Below are 22,911 nucleotides of genomic sequence, written 5' to 3'. Positions count from 1 at the left end.
CCAAAGGACAATTGAAGCATCGTTGCCACACTGCAGAAAATCAGAAAACAACATGTGGCATTTGGTCACCAGAACTAAGGCCCATATTTATACTGTTTTAGCGCCGCATTAGCGCCGCGTTTTGATGCAAAAATGGCACAAACATCTAAAATACAGTTGTATTTTGCAAGTTTGCGCCGCTTTTGCATAAAAAAATGACGCAAATGCAGCACTAAAAAGGTATAAATATGGGCCTAAGTTCTTCTGCCTAAACATTTAAACTAAAACTTGACTATTCTAATTCTAAAGAGTAATTGAGAAAGGTCTGCAAACAGAAATTCAGTAGAATATTCTCTCTAGAGAGGTGTAATGGCATAAAGCCACATAGAAAATTTGAGGTTTGTATCTCAGAAGGGTCCATTCACCTCTAAGAATGGGAAAGGGTCTGAATCTCTACTAACTAAACTTTTCTTAAATCACAGTCAAAGCTAATTGAATTTAATTGGAAGTTAAAATTTTCAAACCCCTGGAACATCCAATCTTGATACTCTTCGGTCTCAGCAATTTCAAAAGAGTTACAACTGCCAATAGTCCAGAGATCTCCTCTCTTTGTCCTTGCATAGTTCATCTCAGACTTTCTTATCTCTCATACGCAATAAGCTTCTTGTTGACTCTGTCTCTGCCCCTAACACCAGCATCTCGAAAGAAACATTTAAGAAAAACAACTCCACAATGAAAGCTATCTCTAAAACGAAAATTACCTTCACTCCAGCCAAGTTACTAAAATACGAATACGCTTCCAGATTAAATGAATTCTAAGCACTACATATAAAAATATACAAAATAATTATGCAGAATAATACTTTTAAAACGTTAGTCTCAAATAGATATTTATAAAACATTAATTACATGTTATATCCAAAGATGCACTCCACTCATATGGTTTGCAGTGCAGAAATTATACAAATCATATTAAATATTACACAAAATATGACCACCAAATTGTGACCATCAGAAAATGACCACCACCCATTCACATTCTTTCCTCAAAGACTAAGCGGCACAGCCAAGCTACTGCCTTTCAACATCATATTGCTTTATATAGAGGAAACTTTGGCCAATTACCATCCCTGCCATTTTGGAAAGATCTACCTCCAAAATCTTCAAAATCAATTTTCTACAAATATCATAGAGTTCTGTCAAAATACATTAATTTTCAGCTTTGCCCCATGTCCAACAAATAACAGATTTTGACTGAGAACTTCCGTAGTGTGACAGATTTATTTTTCACTTGTAGATTAAGACTGGGGCTGGAAGTGGATGTCAAGAGTTATTATTCAGCACATATTACTGCGGAAAGCTACAGTATCAAATAAAAAACTGCTTTGGGTCAGGGGCCTATGATTACCTCTAAAACAGACCCCCAAGCAGTTCAAGATCCACATCATTGTGGTTCAAGAATCTTAAGACGAATTTGTTTCCGGAAAGTGAAATGAGGCTTTGGAAATCCATGTAAAGCGATGCTGTGTTATTCTTCTTGCCATGCTACATAGGGCTTTTTAAATGAGATAATAATCCCTGGATTTAAAGGATACGGTGCTTGTTGTCCTTTGAAAAGCTTCCTTGCCAGGGGCCCAGGCATTACGGGTAAGGATGTGGTTTTGTGCACATGAACTCTCCCAGACAAAGCAATATTGTTCTCTTTTTCTTGTGGCTGGTTGCTTGTGATAAAGTTATAAACGTTGTTGCACAGCAGCCGATACCCTCTAAACATTTCCCTTGACATTACTAGTTTAACGATGCTTCTGTAGCACCTGTATTTCTTGCCAAAAAGAGAAGAAAGTGAGAAAGGACTCAGTTGCTCATTAAAACCTTGCAAACGTCTCATTAATGCATTCCAAGTTGTTCTGTAGACTTTGAAAAACATGAATCCACTGTCTTTAAAATAATTAAATGTGATTGTATCGCACGAAGTCACAAATACATAATTCTTGCAGGATACGGGTGAAGGGCTGGAAACTTGGCAAGTGGAGACTTTACATCCAAGAAGGCTGGAAAATTGCTTTTCCTAAGAACAAAGGTTTGGAAAATGAAGGAGCATTATAAAAGCTGTGCGAAAGGAAAACTCATAAATTTATGGAATCAAACTTATGGAGCACAAAAGGCCCAGTGTTTTATGCCCCATCACATTTTAAATTGCCCAGTGCATGTTAGCCCCAGAATGTGACACTTAACAAAAGCTTTCTCTAATTCAATAGCCTGTGCACTAAACGGTGAAATATATACACTGAGATAAAAAACAAAAAAATGAGCAAGAAATATTCTGATAAAAAGAAGGCCTATGTTTATATATTTTTTTAGGTGTTATAGGTACTGTTATGAGAAAAACAGTTACCTTTACCACGTCCCGCATCACTAACAATGACCAACAATAAGCATCCTAGGATGTTGCTTCGTTTGATGATGTCGGCTTGAGTTTTGAGAAGTATTGTGACATCATTCACCATTTGACCTCTTTAAAGGTGGGTTGGGCCGTTTCCACTGCTGTGTCTCACATCACCTGCTCCTCACGTGACCAGGTGCAGGGCACGCAGGAAGTAGCGTAATGACACTACGAGCCCTAATGTAAGCAACAAACATGGCTCCCATTCCCTGGTTTGTAGTTAAAAAACAGCAATAATTGGAGTAGAGTTGGGACCTTAATCATTTGTTCCCTGCTGCTACTGAACCTGCAGCACTACCGATAGCTATGCCCCTTCACTAAGATGGTTAATGGGGCATGGTTTGCAATGTGACAAATGCGCTTGAATCCAAGGTTCGTCAAATCACCATTCCTGAGGTGTAAATCACACCTCCACTTCTGTCAATAAGACAGGACTCAATTAGATCCTTAGTTGGAGTTAGCAGTAAATCCTAAATCCAGGAGGATAGATAGGAAGGTGGAGAAACCTCTGCTGGTAGAGTATCCACTGCATTAAGCACTTCCTCCACCAATCAGACAACGTTATGTTATAACCCAAGTCTAAATTAATCCAAAATCCACTTACTTTTTTATTTATTAAATGATTTGTTTCTTTTACATGTGGCTAACAGACATTGTCCACACACCTCTAATACATTGGATTCTGTAACCAGTCTCTAATTTCTTTATAATGTGTTACTTGTGACACACCCAGTTGCAACTCATAAAGAAGAGATGTCAGAACTCGAAAATTATAAGTTATTACAGTCGAATTCTGATGTCACAATGCATCTTGCCAAAGAAAGCAGCCGAGGTGAAAGGCAGGTCAGGTAAAAGAGCATAATTGAAGCAGTTGTTTAAAGCAATGGAAACCGTACATTGCTATTCTTTTTTCTCCTCTATTTTTCTGGCTTACAATGACAACTAGGAGAACATATTTATTTGTTGCACTCTCTAGATAGTTAGAGAAAAGCTAGAATATTTCTGCATGTTTCTACACATTCTGAGCTAGTGCAACTTTTTTATTGTTTTAAAAGAAACTTACTTGCATTGCTAAGTTTCTATTATCTGTTTGCAAGAATATCTAGCATGTTTTGATGTATTTAATTTTACACTAGAGGCATTATTTTTATTCTTCATATTTGCAAACTTGCTTGCTCTTTCATATAAAAGAGCCACACACCAAGGTTTTAAGTAGGTTGTGAAAAAAAGGTGATGGTGTGACCAAGTATTAAATGGGATAAATTACACCCTGGTGTACATGATAAGGATATTGCAAGTCACCCCAGAGTTCCATAACCTGTTAAAGGAACTTGACCTTCAGCCCTGTTCCTCTATATGGTTATGGAACTCCATGGTGGTTTTCAATATCAATACATTAGACAGAGTGTACTTTATCTCTTATATCATACCAAGTAATTTTCTTTAGCAAGTTGTTGAATCTTTTCGGTGACTTAGGGTTCATGCTAATTATTTTAGTCCTCTTCTATACTAGCACAATTTATCCTGTACAAATTCGGTTGCATTATAATTGTATTATTATGAATACCTTTAAAAAATCTTTCTGATCCTGTTTTATGAGGGAAATCTTATTTTGTTGTAACAACAAAGCTTTACTCTCTGTGTCTTCCTTTCCCTGGTTTCATCTCTGCTACCCCTTTGGTCATGTGTGACTGTAGCTAGAGGTCTCCCTGTTTCTGTCCCATGTTAATCAATAGTACATTTTGTTCACTTTGAAAAGGAGGTAGAGAATTCTGGATGGGTCCAAAAGCAATGTCAATGCCACTCATTAGATCGTACAGCATTAAGTGTAGGGGGGTGAAGCTCTACTTATGCCGGCCTAACTATAGCCACTTACCATTTCCCTATAGCAGGAGATTCTATCCATGGACATGATATGAGACTGCAGGGAAACGGGTTTCTCCACTGTCACTTGGGTGACAGTAGAGAAGAACAAGAGCCACTGCTTGTGTGTCATTATCATCTTTGCCAAATGTCCTGCCCTGGAAATGTGGAAGTCAGGAAAAAGGTAAGTGACTGCAAAGCAGTATGCTGTCAGCCTATGCAGACGCATTAAAGTTCCTGCATAGTGTGGCACCTCTTGTTTGACCCAATGTTTTGCAAAGAAATTTGTAACAATGGTAACTTTGTGAATTAAAACAGTATGGTGGCAGGAGATTAAAAATAGCACAGATTGACATAACTTTTAAATATGGCAACATTTTCTAATTTTTAATCAGGTTTTGTAAATCTGTCTCCAAAACAGAATTGTAGAACTTTGTTTAATTTTTGTACTCTTTTACAACTCAAAATCAAGGCAGGCCTGCCTCTCGTAGATTAACTAGTTGAGGGATCTAGCTTTTGTTATTTCTAAAGGAAAGTAGAATGCCCCTATGGTATTCTTTACTGGGAAAGCCTTGATAGCAGTGCAGAACAAACATGCTCACACCAACCCTGGAAACCCTGGAACTAAGTAGAAGACCACATTGTCTTGCAAGTGTGTATGAACTTTCTTTTCAGTTGTTTGGGGAAGGAATAACTTCACTACTGTTCTGAAGATGTTTAGCAGGCAGCCCACATATCCCACTTGGACACCAGAAGCATTAGACTATTACTAAACCACTATTTCTATTGATTAAAGCATGCACCAATATGCCACAGTTAGTCTGATTTATTTCATGGAGACTTTCTGATTTGACTTTGTAGTGACCTCAAGACCATAATAGTCTTGATTTCAGGTTTGAATATGAATATAGCAAACACTATGACCACAACTGGATCAATTTTAAGGTACCAGGGGTACTTGTTATCTAGGAGCTATCTTTCAAGAGTCCAGGACACAATGGGCCTGATTTAGATCTCAGCATCCCCATCACAACGGTGATGGATATCACATCGGCCGAAACATAAATCCCATTATATCCAATGGGATTTATATTTAGGTGGATGGGATTTCTGTTACCATTGTGATGGAGTAAGCCATCCGCCGAGATCTAAATCAGACCCAATGAGTTTATACTCTGACTACACTGCAAAAACATTCCAACCACCATGCAGCATCAACTATTGATTGACAGTATACTTGTTGTAATCAATTTACCCTCTTTGGAGAAGAGCTGACACGCAGCCTATCAAGTGGTGGGATTCTAAACAGCTCTTGCTTGAAGGATTCGTAAGAAATAACAAAACTCTCATTACAGAAGAAATACCACTGTCATGGTCTGATGTTATTTTTGTTGCCAGGTGGTAATGTCTGGGTGGAGAGTCATTAAAAAAAAAAATCCCTTCTACCCAAGTGAGTGGGAGAAAGGTTTGAGTCGACTATTTGGCCTGTTTGTGCCTTGAAAGGCCTCTGTGACTTCCCCTGGGAAGGTAAATGGGGTGCCACTGGACACCTATACGTATCACAGGGTCTCGAAGAGACCTGCTACTGCTTACAAAATATACTATAGAAGTTCAAATCCGAGAAAGCTGGGTCTTGGGCAATGAAGGTCTTGTCATTGCCAACATTATACAGGATCGCTTTCCAGAAAAGAGTGAGACCTAATTTGCATATGAATACCCAATGGAAATGAGGCCCAAACCAGTTTTAGGGGCAGGTAAGAATTGGTGTTGATGAGGGATTCCCACTGTTCGAGCCTCCACCCATAATGGCAGATTTTTAGGTATTGACTACAGACTGCTCTTAGCTATCTCTTGTCAAAGATTTATTGTGTACAAGACCAATACTTACAGTGGGCTCCAAGTAAGCACATTGTTTATTGTCACTTGATGTTCTTGTTAATCTAATTTCCTTGCTTCTTATTCAATGTCTTTCCTTGATTTTCTTGTGTAGCTTCTTTACCATACCTCTGTTTGGATGATTTCTATCCTTCCACTGAGTCCATTTAGGAAACGTATGTTTTCTTTGAGCACTCCTTGATACTGCTCTCTCCTCTGTTTGGGAAACAGCCTTTACCATGCAGGTATTACAGTGTAATGCCTTTACCATGCCTCCATTACCATGCAGTGCCTTTAATATGCATTTACCCACGTTTTTACCACACATATGCCTTTACAATGCATGCCTTTACACAAAATGGTAAGTTTGTATAAGGTAATTGTGTGCAAATGCATATATCTATTAGGGATTAGGGTATTTTTAGGGTTTAGGGATAGGTAAAGATAGGGTGTTTATATATGTATGTATGTATGTATGTATATATATTTATGTAAACTTCCTGCACCTCAAGGATTTGTATGGGTGATGGCATTACTGATGCCTTACATTATTCTGAGCTATTTGTAACTTACTTTCAGACCTCTAATGCCGTACTCTTTTATAGAGTAAGGTGTACAAAAGAAGCTTAGATGATGTCATCAGTGATGCCATCAATTATGCCATTTGAGGTGCCATCAGTGATATTATTAATAATGCCATAGGACATGTCATGAGTGATGTACTAAGTGAAGTCATAAGCCGTGCATGCCAGGCTGCAAGTTACAGTTAGCTCTGCTAACAATAACTGGTAAATTTCTGTGTTTTTTTCATGTCAAAACATCTTGTCACTGACATATTCACCTAAATACAACATTACTTTAACCTTTGTTTTTTCAGTGATTTTCTAATGTTTTTTTAAACCAAAGCAGATCTTTTTATCACACCTAACAACATTGTTACTTTTTCAGTCATATATATATATAGTTAGCTATATATATATATTTATTTAAATACATTCACTTAAAAAAATCTAAGGTTAAAGGGACGTTATAGTTAGGTTCTGAATTTTCTCGTACAAAACCTTAGAAATTCAGCAGTTATAGTTAGAGTTATTTCAAGTAACTATAACTTGCGCCCTAAGGTAACTATAACTTGCGCCCCCGCCTTGCACAGTTTTTTCTTCATTAATTTGACTGCTAATGCCTCCTTGATATCTACAAGATTCAATTGCACAGTTTCTAGCGCCATTTTTAATGCCTGCTTGAAGCAGGAGTTAAAATGAGTCTCCCATTGCTTTTAATGTCCCTCTTAACTCTATACTGGATTAGCGTCATTTCTTTTTCTAATACAGTATAGTGTTACAATAGCATCAAAAAAAGTGATGCAATTGCCCCTAACCTGCGCTACCATGGTGGTGTTAGTGGATACAAGGGGGCCACAAGAAAAGTTACACATCTTGTAAATATGGCCCTTTTATGTTTTAAACTAGCAAAATCACTGAAATTCACAAGTGATATTTAGGCCGGGTAATGATGACTTGTGCACTAAAGTAACTATAACTTTCTCCCTGACCATGCATATTGTTATCAATAATGTAATTTCAGATATCATCAGAGATGTCATCAATGAAGTCACTGAACACGGCATGAGTGATGTAGTAGTGATGGTAGAGGCAGTGCATGGTGAGGATGTGAGCTATAGTTACTTTAGGGCACAAGTTATAGTTACTTGAGTTACTTGAGTCTGGTTCTTTTTAGTGGCTTTCTTAGTTTAAAATGTTATGTTTTAACTGAGATTTTCACCTAACTATAATGTTCCTTTAGCCTTAGTTTTTTTCAGAAAAATATCTATCTATCTATCTATCTATCTATCTATCTATCTATCTATCTATCTATCTATCTATCTATCTATCTATCTATCTATCTATCTATCTATCTATCTATCTAGCTATCTATCTATCTATCTATCTATCTATCTATCTATCTATCTATCTATCTATCAATATACACACACATACACACACATACAAATACATACTCACATGTATATATGTAGGGTTTTCACTTATTTTACATAAATTTGTCTTGCATTGTAAAGGCATGCTTGGTAAAGGCATATGCGTGGTAAAAGCAATGTATGGTAAAGGCATTGCATTGTAATGGATGCATGGTAAAGGCATGAGTGGTAATGTTATCCAACCCTGTGTGTGCTGCTGTTACCCTCACATTTCCACCCCTTACATGCTTCTTGTTGCTCCCTCACCCCCAGCATCTCTGCTGCTTCCCTGACTACTCTTGGCTGTTACATTTTTTTCCTTTAAAATGCTCCCCCACCTAGTCTATTACTTTCATACCCCTTCTTGCTCACTGCCATTTGGAGGCATTGAGCTGCTCTCTTGTCCGTTTTTTCATTTTTATTTTTGGAGGGTGTGCTAGCTGCAATCTTCTACAATGTACTCCTTTCTTTAAAAAGAACGTTTTCACTTTTTTAATTTACCACTCCAAGATGGGTTTCCTCAATTTGTGAACTGAATGTTATTTTTTTTTAATGGGCATTGGGACATGTTTAATAAGAGTCATTGTGACACTATATGTACCTCTTGGGCGGGCGGCGCCAGGCTTCTCGAGACCTTAAAGCATCCCCCCTTTTCAAATACAAGCCAGATCACCTCCAGTAAAATATGGAGTGAAGGCGTCTCTACTTCATCATTGTTTGGGAGCGGAAGGTCAGGAAGTGTTGGAAACGTTACCTACCATCAGTTTTTCCGAGGGTGCAGAAGGAGACTCTTCGTTGAACAAATTTGAGACAATTTTGCTAAAATTGGATAGACATTATTTACCTAAAATTTCCATCATACTTCAACGCTTCTATTTTGGCAAATGTAAACAGAATGACTCGGAATCTATTGAGGACTTTGTTACGAACTTACATAAACTGGCAGCACAATGCAATTTTGGTGAAAGTATGGATGAACGCATTTGTGATCAGTTCATGTTGGATTGTAAAACTGACAAAATCAGTGAAGCCCTTTGGTCGAAGGGTGACCCTACGTTGCATGAAGTGTTGATGATTGCTAAACAAATTGAACACTCTGAGTCTTGTATTGAAAATTTGAGAAAATCCAAAGGGATTGTGAACATGGTCCAGGCCTCATATATCAAACCCAAAAACAAAACTAATGCTAGCTTCAAGTATAAACTGTTATGTTTTAGGTGTAGTTCACCATCACACTTGGCCAATAGCAAAGAGTGTCCTGCCCTCAATGTTACTTGTAACAAGTGGGGAAAGAGGGGTCATTTTGCAAATTGCTGTAAGTCTGTAGGTAAAGTTAAAATGAGAGTAAATGAAGTTGAGTGCGATGGTGATAATGAGCAAGATTTCATTTTGCAAGTGGTTAATGATGTGAACTGCGTATCTAGCATTAGGTGTGATTATCCTTCGGGTGTAGTGGAACTGAATGGCATCGATATCCGTATGATGATGGTGCGAAATTAACTTTGGTGTTTCAAGTTGACTATGAGAGGAACTTCCAGGGAAATGTATCTCTTCTGGATCCAGACGTTACAGCTATGGTGGAAAACCTATAAAGTTAAAGGGGTATTTTGATGCCACCATTGCATTTAAAGGTAACAAAATTGTGGGAAAGGTATATGTTCCTGTGGTGGGTGACACTATACACTAAACAGTGACTCTTTCTTTCACCAATTGCCCAGTGCATACAAGAACTATCAGTGCACCGCTGGTGTGAATAGCACATTCTGTGTCGGTCTGCGTCAGCCACACACGGTGGTGTAGCCAGTGTATTGTGGGCCCTAATACAAGGTAGTGATGTAGCAGAAACATTAGTGCTGTCCCTCATGTCACAGTCATCATCTATATGTGCCAATTTATTCACTATGCACTAACAGTTTGACTGTAGAGTGATACACTGAGAAGCCATTTTATTGTGCATTCGTTTAGATTATAGACCTCAACATAGGTGCTTGAAGGTTTAAATTGACACTATGTTTAGAGTATAAACCAATAGTCTGTATTGCAAATATATTGAATTTCTAATCATTAGTTTTCTGAATATATGTGTTAACATGAAGAAATGCAGTTCTGTGTTATACTGACTAAAATGTATTGGCAGAGTTATATTGTAAAACAGCCCCTATAACGTGAATGCTAATGAAGATTTATTAATGCAGACTGTATAGTTTGCATACTAAGATGTGTTTTATTTGAATGTATTAATGTGCTGAATTAAATTGCTCACATTAGATTACCTAAGGCCTTCTAGGCCCCATTTTTCGTGACGGTGCAGAAAATGTCAAGTCATCTTGCTACACATGTTCCTTTCTTTCAGACTTGATTCCCATGAGAAGACTAGTTTTGTAATAGACGCCTATTGTTTTACATATTGAGAATTGTAAGAATCTGATCTAGGATGTAGAATATCCTGGACTGTGGACTAGCGATTGAGTGGAACTATACGGATGGACACTGTTCTCATGACAGACTTGGGAAAGTTTGGAGGTGTTTGAAGTTGGAGTGATATCATCAATTTCTATTGGATGTTGTCCCTTTAACGTCAAATGAACTGTTGCTTTGACAAATCATATTGCTTTATGAACTTTAATATGTCAATGCCCAGCTGGACTTCGATCAAAATACAGGCAGTATCCTGTCAGAATCCTTGGAGATCCGAGAAGAAACCTTTTGCCCCACATGCTGAGGCCCTTGGAGAAGTATTTCCTCTCTGCCTTTACCCCTTTGAAATGCCTTACTGAGACTTAGAGATTTACTTCCTAACCCTTACAGAAGACCCTTCTGTAAGGGTGACACTTTGCCAACACTTTCCCGTTTTACCTACTTTTTCCCCACCTGAGTTAGTAACTTGTGCGAGATTACCTTTTTCGAAATAATTTTTGTCCTTTTTGTTCTTTTTGTCTTTTGCCCACATGTGTTCCACCCCACGCATTTTCTCCTGATTGGCTAGAGATTTCCCTGTACCCAGCTAAATTGAACTTTGATGATTTGAACTGCGTTGACACTTGTTAAAACTGAGCAACATTTGTTTTCCAATCATTAAATTATCTTATTGATGTTTTGTATTGTTGTTGTTGAGTACTTAGTTCTCCTAATGTTAGTTTGCCTGAACTTATTTTGTTGCCTTGGTCAACCCTTGGTGATTCTGTATCTGCGAATTGTCTACATGACTCTGAGCTTAAGTTTGCAATAAATCCCTTAACGTTATTCCTGATTGAAGTTTTCCTTGTCTGGCCACATTGCTCATACTGCTTAATTTAATTGGTTTGTATTGAAATTTTGTTGTATGGTTATATCACATGCCATGCAGGGTCCAAAGATCCATTGACCTTGTTGAGCATTGATTCCTGTGAAGGATGAAATCGCTCCAACAGCAGGAAGGAAATGGGCCGCCTAGCTCCTGTTTGAAATGATAAATCAGCAATAGTCAGGATTCAGTGGGCCCATCATGCTTATGGGCCCCTGTGCCACAGCACCTGCTGCACCAATTGAAGCTAGACCCCTGTGCACACATAGGCACAATGAGCACAATATGTACGTGGGATACAGGGCTACTATAATGAGTAGTTAATCAACTATGGGTAAATTTTTAAATCTCAAAGGACAATGTATACTACATTTAGCAAGCTCAGGGAATAGTATTTAAAAAGTTATATGCTAAGTAGACTTGAAAGACACATGTTGAAACATAACTATAAGTATGAGTGACTAAGCGAACGAGGACAAGATACGATCATGAAAGCTTGCATTTCCAAAAGATTACTCAGCACGTATTGAATATGTGCTCAATTAATGTTGGAAATGGGGTTGGCAGTCAGGTTACCCCCTGTCCAAGCAATGACCCTCAACCTAGCCAGGGTAAAGGAGAATCACCCTCGGTTAACCCCCACTCACCCCCTTGATAGCTTGGCAGAAGCAGGCAGGCTTGACTTCAGAGTCTAGGTGTAAAGTATTTTTACCAACACACACAGTAACTCAGTGAGAACACCACAAAATGACACAACACAGGTTTAGAACAATAGTAAATATTTATCTAAACAAAACAAGACCAAAATGACAAAAATCCAACATACACGAGTCAACTTATTAAGTTTAAAAGCAAAAGAGTCTTAAATCCTTTAGTAAACAGTAAAATTAATGTTAGCATTAAAAAGTATGTGTGTATCGTCAAAATAACACGCACAGGTTAATGTGCGTCGAAAAAGGATAGCAATGCGTCGATTTCTCACCCGCAAGCGAGACCATGCGTCTCCTTCTCTGGTCGGCGTGCATCGTTTTTCCTCTCCCCCGGAGACCAATGCTTCGATCCGGGCAAGCACTCGGGTCCGGGCAAGCGTTGCGTAGTTTTTCCATGCCCAGCAAAGTTTGCGTCAAAAATCCTGCCACCTGATATCAGCAAAACTGTGCAATGTGGGTTGCAACGTTATCAGCCTCCATCAGCGGGTGTTGCGCATCGTTTCTCCAGCTGCGTGCGTTGATGTTCCAGCCACGATGCAGGTGGAGCATAGATTTCAGCCGCGAAGCTGGTGGCGCATCGTTTTTCAGCCGTGTCTTGGAAGTTGCATCAATATTTTCCCCTCATAGCAGTCTGTGCGTGGATTTTCAGTCTTGGTTTGCCAGCTTCACCTTCCAAGGCCCCAGAAAGTGGATAGGGCACCACTTGGCTGGGCAGGAGTGTCAGCAGAGAGGCCAGGTGCTGGCAGGAGAAGTCTTTGATGGCCCTGAGACTTCAACAACAGGAGGCAAGCTCAGGACAAGCCCTTGGAGATTTCTTCACAAGCAGGAATGCACAACAAAATCCAGTCTTTGTCCCCTTGCACAGGCAGAAGCAGCAACCACAGGATAGCTCCACAAAGCACAGTCACAGGCAGGGCAGCACTTCTCCTCAGCTCTTCAGTTCTTCTTGATGTCCATAAGTGATCAAATTTTTCAGGGGTTTGGGTGCTCTTCATATACCCATTTTGGCCTTTGAAGTAGGCCTACTTCAAAGGAAAGTCTCTCTTGTTTGTGAGATCCTGCCTTGCCCAGGCCAGGTCCCAGACACACACCAGGGGGTTGGAGACTGCATTGTGTGAGGCACGCATAGGCCATTCAGATGTAAGTGACCACTCCTCCTCTCCCTTCTAGCACAGATGGCTCATCAGGATATGCAGGCTACACCCCAGCCCCCTTTGTGTCACTGTCTAGAGAGAGGTGCAAACAGTCCAACTGTCAAACTGACACAGACAGGGAATCCACAAACAGGCAGAGTCACAGAATGGTTTAAGCAAGAAAATGCCTACTTTCTAAAAGTGGCATTTTCAAACATGCAATAGAAAAACCAACTTTAATAAAATATGTATTTTTAAATTGTGAGTTCAGAGACCCCAAACTACACATGTCTATCTGCTCCCGAAGGGAATCTATGTTTTAATCATGTTAACCTATGAGAGAGATAGGCCTTGCAACAGTGAAAACCGAATTTGGCAGTATTTCACTGTCAGGACATATAAAAGACATTAGTATGTGTCCTACCTTAAACATACAATGCACCCTGCCCATCAGGCTACCCCCCTAAAGAGCATCCATTCAGTGTTAATGATAAGCTTGGGAAGGCTCAGGCTTAATGCCCTCAGCTACTTACCAATATCTGGACAGAAATCTACCTACCTGGACTACCTAAAAGAATAATGAATGAAAAACAGACGCACCTATACCTCAATCATTTAAACCTAAATCACAAGCTCAATAACCTTCAATGCTGACTCCCATTTGTCATCACTGACTAATTGTCATCCCACTTTTCACCCAGTCTCCCCCATCACAATCCACAAATCTCAGACGTTGATCAACTGCTCCCGTCTGCCCCATCCCGTTGGCCCATCAGTGAGACAAGGTGTGAATTTGCTGATAAACTACACCATAAAAATCCTGAACCAAACCCCATTGAAAGGCTAACTGTCTTAAGTTCCCATAACAAGACTGCTAACAACCTTAGTTATCTGACACAGCCTCTGTCATTTTAAGACTGACTGGGATTTACCTTCAGACGCATAGAGAACAAGTCTGTATACAGTTTCGTACAGGTACAGCAACTCTCCATTGTAACCTATCTTCACAATTTAAATGTCAACTTTACATTACTACTAATGCAAATTATGGATGCATTAAGCTATTACAGCTTTCAGATCTTAAACCTCACAGAAGTTTAATCAAGCATTACAAGCTATCATGAAATTCCTTTGCCCCATGACCAATCTTCTATGCAGCAGGTTGGTCCTAGCTCTCCAAAATGTTTCCCTTTTTTGCACAGTGTGTCGGCCCCCTATTCTCAGTGGACTTCCAAACTACATGTATAATGTTCACTAGAGACCATGAACTATCAATGTAATTAAGTGACCTGGGCTAAACACGGATACTTTATGTGTATTTTGTTTATTGATTCTGGATTATTGCAATTAACTGCTTTGGGTTTTCAAGAAAAAATACTATTAGAAATGGGGTCTTTGGTTGAAAGTCAGGTTACCCCCTGTTCAAGCAAGGACCCTCACTCTAGTCAGGGTAAAAGAGAATCACCCTCAGCTAACCCCAGCTTAACCCCTTGGTAGCTTGGTAGAGCAGTAGGCTTAACTTCAGAGTGCTGGGTGTAAAGTATTTGATCCAAAACACACAGTAACTTAATGAAAACACTACAAAATGACACAACAGCAGTTTAGAAAAATAGGAAATATTTATCTAAACAAAACAAGACCAAAACAACAAAATCTGACATACACAAGTCAAGTTATGATTTTTTAAAGATTAAACTCAAAAATAGCGCTTAGAAACACAAAATGCTTCAATGAGGTGTTAAAACGGCATCGTGACGGAGTCGTTCCCAACAAGCCGACACCAGCGGCGCCGGACACACAGTCGCGTAGACCCCCAAGTACAGTACCTTTGGTGAAGAGTGAAAACAAGCCGATGCGCGAAGTTGGGGATCGCGGCATCTGTGGGAAACGTTGAATCTGCGCACTTCGAGCGGCATCGGTCCCGACATGGTGCGGCGACTTCCACGGAGTCGCAGACTTCAGCGGGGCAGCAGCAGCGTTGGGCCTGCGAAGGTCGTCGCGTTCCAGCAAAGATCACAGAGTTGGGTGGAGGCGGCGTCACCGGATTCAGCAGCGGCGTCGGTCTGAAGTTGTCTGAAGTCGATTTCCTTGGATTTCCACCAGCTTTCCTTTCAAGGGCCCAGGGACTGGATAGGGCACCACTTGTCAGAGCAGGAGTCTCTCCAGAGACTCCAGGTGCTAGCAGAGAGAAGTCTTTGCTGTCCCTGAGACTTCAAACAACAGGAGGCAAGCTCTAAATCAAGCTCTTGGAGATTTCTTCACAAGATGGAAGGCACACAAAGTCCAGTCTTTGCCCTCTTACTCTGGCAGAAGCAGCAACTGCAGGATAGCTCCACAAAGCACAGGCAGGGCAGCACTTCTCCTCAGCTCTTCAGCTCTTCTCCAGCCAGAGGTTCCTCTTGATGTCCAGAAGTGATCTAAAGACTGTGGTTTTGGGTGCCCTTCTTATACCCAATTTCTCCTTTGAAGTAGGCCTACTTCAAAGTAAAGTCTCTTTTGAATGTGAAATCCAGCCTTTCCCAGGCCAGGCCCCAGACACTCACCAGGGGGTCGGAGACGGCATTGTGTGAGGACAGGCACAGCCCTTTCAGGTGTAAGTGACCACTCCTCCCCTCCCTCCTAGCACAGATGGCTCATCAGGAAATGCAGACTACACCTAAGCTCCTTTTGTGTCACTGTCTAGTGTGAGGTGCAACCAGCCCAACTGTAAAACTGACCCAGGCAGGGAATCCACAAACAGGCAGAGTCACAGAAATAGTATAAGCAAGAAAATGCTCACTTTCTAAAAGTGGCATTTTCAAACGCACAATCTTAAAATCAACTTTACTAAAAGATGTATTTTTAAATTGTGAGCTCAGAGACCCCTAACTCCACATGTCCATCCCCTCCCAAAGGGAATCTACACTTTAGTCAGATTTAAAGGTAGCCCCCATGTTAACCTATGAGAAGGACAGGCCTTGCAACAGTGAAAAACGAATTTAGCAATATTTCACTGTCAGGACATATAAAACACATTACTATGGGGGTGATTCTAACCCTGGGGTCGGTGATAAAGCGGCGGCCAACCCGCCAACAGGCCGGCGGTCCAAAAAATGGAATTCTGACCCTGGCGGGAACCGCCAACACAGCCCGCCACATTAACACTCCGCCCGCTGCGGCGGTACAGATAAACAGCGCGGCGGTCACCGCCAACAGGCAGGCGGCAGACAATGTACCGCCCACCCTATCACAACTCACCAATCCGCCACCTTTTCCGGGGCAGGAGCCCCGCCGATAAAAACACGGCGGAAACAGGCTACGAATGGGAAAACGCTCACCTCTACACACTCCACGAGGAAGGAGGACAGCATGGAACCCGAATTAAACATAGTACCTGCTCTCGTCTACCTGCTCATCTACCACGAGTACGAACGCCGGCGCAGACGACAACGGTGAGTACTGCACCTACGACACACGGGAGGGGGGAGGAGGAAAGCTTACGGGCACACACATATGCGACCCCCACCCCCCAAACTATGTACACACCAATGCAGAGCAACAAGTCACAGTGACACCACCCAAACCCCCCTGATAAATGCAAAGACATAATTAAATTGTGAATAAAAATTTATGTACAAAATAGGCTCTGAAAAGTTATGGTCAACTAGCCAAAAAATCAATATCAAAATAAGTCTATATACAGTGCAATGGATAACCGAGGCAATTAGTCCTGCACATCAAAAGAAAATCGAAGTGTCCGTGGGCCAAAGTGTAACAACACAAGGGCAAAGCCCACACAGGAGACCTGAGTCCTCTGGAGAGAACACTGCAGGGGCATCTGATGAAAAAACTACAGGCACCTCAGGGGGAAGGGAAGGGGGGGGCACCACAGCCACATGAGTCCACGACGCCAGAACCACGAAGGGGCCACCATGCCTACTGTGCCATCCTGGGGAGTGCAAAGCCACAGTCTCTCAAGTCTCTACAGTGGGTGGATTGCCCACTGTGCCATCCTGGGGAGTGCAAAGCCACAGTCTCTCAAGTCTCACAAGTGGGTGGGTTGCCCACTGTGCCATCCTGGGGAGTGCAAAGCCACAGTCTCTCAAGTCTCTACAGTAGGTGGGTTGCCCACTGTGCTATCCTGGGGAGTACAAAGCCACAGTCTCTCAAGTCTCTACAGTGGGTGGATTGCCCACTGTGCCATCCTGGGGAGTGCAAAGCCACAGTCTCTCAAGTCTCACAAGTGGGTGGGTTGCCCACTGTGCCATCCTGGGGAGTGCAAAGCCACAGTCTCTCAAGTCTCTACAGTAGGTGGGTTGCCCACTGTGCTATCCTGGGGAGTGCAAAGCCACAGTCTCTCAAGTCTCACAAGTGGGTGGCTTGCCCACTGTGCCATCCTGGGGAGTGCAAAGCCACAGTCTCTCAAGTGGATTACAGTCTCCACTGGTCAAGGAGGAGGCATGGCTGGCACAGTGAACCGTTAACAGTGCATGCAGGAAGGGCCCAGCGGAGCGGTGCTTGAGACGGCGGGGCCCAGCGGAGCGGTGCTTGACAGGAAGGGCCCAGCGGAGCGGTACTTGAGACGGCGGGGCCCAGCGGAGCGGTGCTTGACAGGAAGGGCCCAGTGGAGCGGTGCTTGAGACTGCGGGGCCCAGCAGAGCGGTGCTTGACAGGAAGGGCCCAGCGGAGCGGTGCTTGACAGGAAGGGCCCAGCGGAGCGGTGCTTGAGATGGCGGGGCCCAGCGGAGCGGTGCTTGAGACTGCGGGTCCCAGCGGAGCGGTGCTTGAGACTGCGGGGCCCAGCGGAGCGGTGCTTGACAGGAAGGGCCCAGCGGAGCGGTGCTTGAGACGGCGGGGCCCAGCGGAGCGGTGCTTGAGACGGCGGGGCCCAGCGGAGCGGTGCTTGAGACGGCGGGGCCCTGTTCAGCGGTGCTCTTCTGCACGGCGGGGCCCTCTTCAGCGGTGCTCTTCTGCACGGCGGGCCCTCTTCAGCGGTGCTCTTCTGCACGGCGGGGCCCTCTTCAGCAGTGCTCTTCTGCACGGCGGGGCCCTGTTCAGCGGTGCTCTTCTGCACGTCGGGGCCCTCTTCAGCGGTGCTCTTCTGCACGGCGGGGCCCTCTTCAGCGGTGCTCTTCTGCACGGCGGGGCCCTGTTCAGCAGTGCTCTTCTGCACGGCGGGGCCCTGTTCAGCGGTGCTCGTCCAGTAAGTCAAGGGAGCCAGACCTGGCCTGGACTCCCTGCTCAGTCGCCCTCCGACCGTGCTGTTGCTGGACCCTTCGGTGACGGAGTCCTGGGCCCTTTGGTGTTCTCCCTAACACCCGGGATGGGGCTTGTGGGCCCCTCCTGCTCAGCGCTCCTGCTGGCTGACTTCTCCGCCCTGCTGCCCTTTCGCTCCTTAGATGGGGCTCTCGGGCCCTTGCCTCCCCTAGCTGTTGTGGCTGGTGAAGTGGGCGAACTTGGCTCCTTGGGGGCAGCCGTGTCAGTCCTCTCACGGCGGCCCTTTAGTTTCCGGGTCCTCTTGCCTGGGGGGGGCTGGCTGTCCCCTTGCTGCTGATTGAAGTGTCACTGCTGGCAAAGGGTGGACTCCAGAACCCATGCACCACAGTGACACTCGAAGCTGGGCTGGTGGTGGCTGAGGTGCTCTTGGGACTCTTTGCAGATGGAGGGGGTGGGTCAGTGGAGGGAAAGAGGTCAAGATTAGCGAGGAAAACTTTCTTAGGACCAAGGTAAAAGGTAGGAGAAGTGGTGATGGGAGTGGAGGAAGAGGATGTGGTTGTAGGAGAGTCAGGTGTGCTGTCTTTGGGTGCAGCTGCTTGTGCTGGAGGCTGTCGTGAGGTGGATGGCTGTTGGGTGGGTGTCTGCCTGCGTTTGTGTGTCTTGGAAGAGGGGGTGACAGACACAGTGGGAGAGGACACAGGGGACGTGTAAATGGTAGTGGGGGTGGTGACTGCACGTGTGTGGACTGGACTGGAGGGTGTGCTGGTGATGGAAGCACTGGCTGATGGTGGTGTGCATGCAGGTGTGAGTGTAGACGTCACAGGGAGGGAAGAGGGAGACGAGGAGGAGGGGGACACAGAGGTGGTAGTGACTGTTGGAATGTCTGCATCTGGGTGTTGCTTGCGTGAATGCTTGTGGGTTCTGTGGTGCTTGTGTCTGTATGAGCTGCCCTTGGGTGTTGAGGTGTGTGCAAGCTAGTCTGATGGTGTGGATGGGATAGGCTGAGGAACAGGAGACAGAGACAGGCTGGAGGCAGTCAGAAGAGGGAGGCTGGAAACAGGGATAATGGCTGCCGTCAGTGCTGAGCATTGAACGATCGTTGATGGGCAGCCTGACCCGAATGAATGCCATCCAGGTAGGCATTGCTCCGATGCACCTCCCTTTCTACCCCCTGGATGGTATTCAAAAGGGTAGTCTGCCCAACAATGATGGTCCTCTGGAGGTCAATGACCTCCTCACTGAGGGCAGCAGGGGTAACAGGGGCAGGGGCTGAGGTGCCTGGGGCAAAGGAGACGCCCGCCTTCCTGGGCGAGCGGGCACGGAGCGTAGGCTGAGGGGCTGCTGGGAGGGCGGGGCTGGTGCGCTGGGTGGCGGCTGTACCTGTAGAGGCGGGGGGCCCGGATGTTGCCGCCACCGCTAGGGAGCTCCCATCCGAGGACGTGTCGCTGTCGCTGGTGTCACCACCGGTCCCCGTTGTGGTGCTCCCCTCGCCCTCCGGATCACTGGTGCCCTCGGTGTCTGTTCCTGGTCCCACCGGGGCCTTGTGACTTGCAGCTCCCTCGTGCTCCGGTGCCAATTCTCCTCCGCCTGATGATGCTAATGCACACATGCACAAGAAGATGAAGAAGAAGGGTGGGGGGAGAAAAACGAAGACCAGGTTGAGTGCATGCAATGTCAACACCGTTGGCGGAGAGGACAGACACAGGAGCCTCATGCACTAAGCCGCGCATTCGGGGTACACTATTCAGTACTTCTGACTAGGACAACAGGTCTAGAGACGACAAAGGCGCACATGTGTGATGCTGGACCATCGATAGCTGTACTTGTCACCCTACAGAGGTGGGGGCCGGGAGCACAGGGCCATGCCTAAAGGAGAGGACTACACTACAGAAAGCGCCCTGGCCTAATGTCACCCACAACCCTCCTCCCCCACCCAGACGCCTCCACTGCGCAGAGAGATAGCAGAATGTGCTGATACTCACCCCCTTTTGTCTGCTGTGATGTCCTCAAGCGCCCATCCAAATCAGGGTAGGCCACCGCCAGGATCCGGGACATCAGGGGGGTCAGGGTACGACTGGCACCCCTCCTAGGTTGGGAGGCCATCCCCAGCAGTGACTCGGCGGTCTTCCTGGTCCCGCGGCGGATATCCTCCCACCTCTTGCGGCAGTGGGTGCCCCGTCTGACGTGGACCCCCAGGGCCCGGACTTCCTTGGCGATGGCACGCCAAATGTCCACTTTCTGATGGGCGCTGACCTATTTGACATGTACAGGGTGGGAAGGAAAAATCATCAATTTTCTGCATGTTAGATGCGATTGGCCCCCCCTCCCCAACCTTGCCATATGGCACATGCTCTCATCTGTCGTGCGTTGCACTCCTCATTCGCACCCCACCCCACCAACTTACATCCACCCCACTCCACACAGGCATAGCCCATTCAATGTGCACCCAGTGTACTTACCTGTTGGTCTGGAGGACCGTAGAGTAACGCATACTGGGGGAGGACCCCATCCACAAGTTTCTCCAACTCCTCAGACGTGAAGGCAGGGGCCCTTTCCCCAGTCGCAGCAGCCATTGTCACTTCCAGACCGAGGTCACAGCAGCACTTGCAGTATAGGTCCTCTCCTGTGGATGATCAGGTCTCGAGTGATTAAGCAGATAGAAAATGGCGGTCACGCCCGCGGCGGTGCGTACCGCGGCGGTGTGTACCGCGACCGCCGGCGCACCTCGTCATTGGCTCCTGAAACCCATAGGCCTCAATGTTAGTCAATGCGGCTTCGTATAGCGGTCTTCGACCGCCTACCGCCACGGTGTGCCACGCCAGCGCTTTGACCTCACATCCCATTGTCCCACTTCACAGGTCAGGCAGCCGCCATTTCAAGGGCCCACATGGCATAATTTGTACTGCGTCACACAGGCCTAGGCCTTGCATTGCCACACATACACGCCTTTCAATACATAGATAATCGTGTGCTATGCATGCAGTGGTGAACGTACCTGTGATTTGCTTGACTCTGTGCTCCATGTTGTCCTTCCTAGGCACCGTCCGCTGGGACTTGCGAGGAGAAGGATGAATCCTCGCGTGTACCGACCGCTGGTGGACCTGTCGACAATGGAAGAACGCCATATCATACTACGATACCGACTTGACCGAGCCACTATACATGAACTGTGTGCCCAGCTGGAGCCAGCCCTGATGTCTCCCATCCGCCAACCCACAGGAATTCCCCCTCTAGTGCAGGTTCTGTCAGTCCTCCATTTTTTGGCAAGTGGCTCATTCCAGACAACAGTGGCCATGTCATCTGGAATGTCTCAGCCTATGTTTTCAAAAATCTTGTCTAGAGTGTTGTCTGCCCTGACGAAACACATGCAGCGCTACATTGTATTCCCTGAGGAGGTTGATTTGGCCACTGTGAAGGGTGATTTTTATGCCCTTGGACATATCCCCAACATAATTGGTGCCATTGATGGGACCCATGTGGCTTTAGTACCCCCAAAAGACGATGAGCAGGTGTTCAGAAACAGGAAAAGTTACCATTCGATGAACGTCCAGGTGGTCTGTTTGGCTGACCAGTACATCTCCCATGTGAATGCCAAGTTCCCTGGGTCAGTGCATGACGCGTATGTGATGGGAAATAGCAACATCCCTTATGTGATGGAACAGCTACAGAGACAACGTGTGTGGCTAATTGGTGACTCTGGTTACCCCAACCTGCCTGGGCTATTGACCCCAGTGAGGAATCCCCGGACCAGGGCAGAGGAACGGTACAATGAGGCCCATGGGCGAACTAGGAGGATCATTGAAAGAACCTTTGGCCTCCTGAAGGCCAGGTTTAGGTGCCTGCATATGACAGGGGGATCCCTGATGTACTCACCAAAGGAGGTGTGCCAGATCATCGTGGCCTGCTGTATGCTTCACAATCTGGCATTGCGACGTCAGGTGCCTTTCCTGCAGGAGGATGGTCCAGATGGTGGTGTTGAAGCAGCTGTGGAGCCTGCAGAGAGTGAAGAGGAGGAAGACGAAGAGGACGACCCAGACAACAGGGACAGAGTTATCCAACAGTATTTTCAGTAGCACACAGGTAGGAATCACCCACGCCATTTAACATTTACTGAAAGCCCCCTGCATCTTTACTTTGTGTATTTCCCCCCAGTTCTTTTAAACTGATGTTTGATTTTCCCTTCCCTTTTCAGTGCTGTATGACCCACTGCGTGACTTCTGCTTGGTTAGCCCATGGACTAATGCTTATTGACATCGGTATGTTGTAATCACATAAATAACAGAACATTATTGATAAGTAATGTGTTATACATTTGTAAATAATACAGGCTGACTCCAGAATGATTTCAGTGCAATGAGTGATTTATTTTTAGTGCTAGATATTGGTACATGATATTAAAACGGTGATGGGTGAGGGTGGAGTTATGTCCATGGCAGAGTCCAGTTCTCGGTCGC

Source organism: Pleurodeles waltl, chromosome 4_2 (genome assembly GCF_031143425.1).
Source record: "Pleurodeles waltl isolate 20211129_DDA chromosome 4_2, aPleWal1.hap1.20221129, whole genome shotgun sequence".
NCBI classification, from domain to species: domain Eukaryota; kingdom Metazoa; phylum Chordata; class Amphibia; order Caudata; family Salamandridae; genus Pleurodeles; species Pleurodeles waltl.
The sequence above is the reverse complement of the archived record's forward strand: the minus strand, read 5'-3'. Positions refer to the sequence as shown.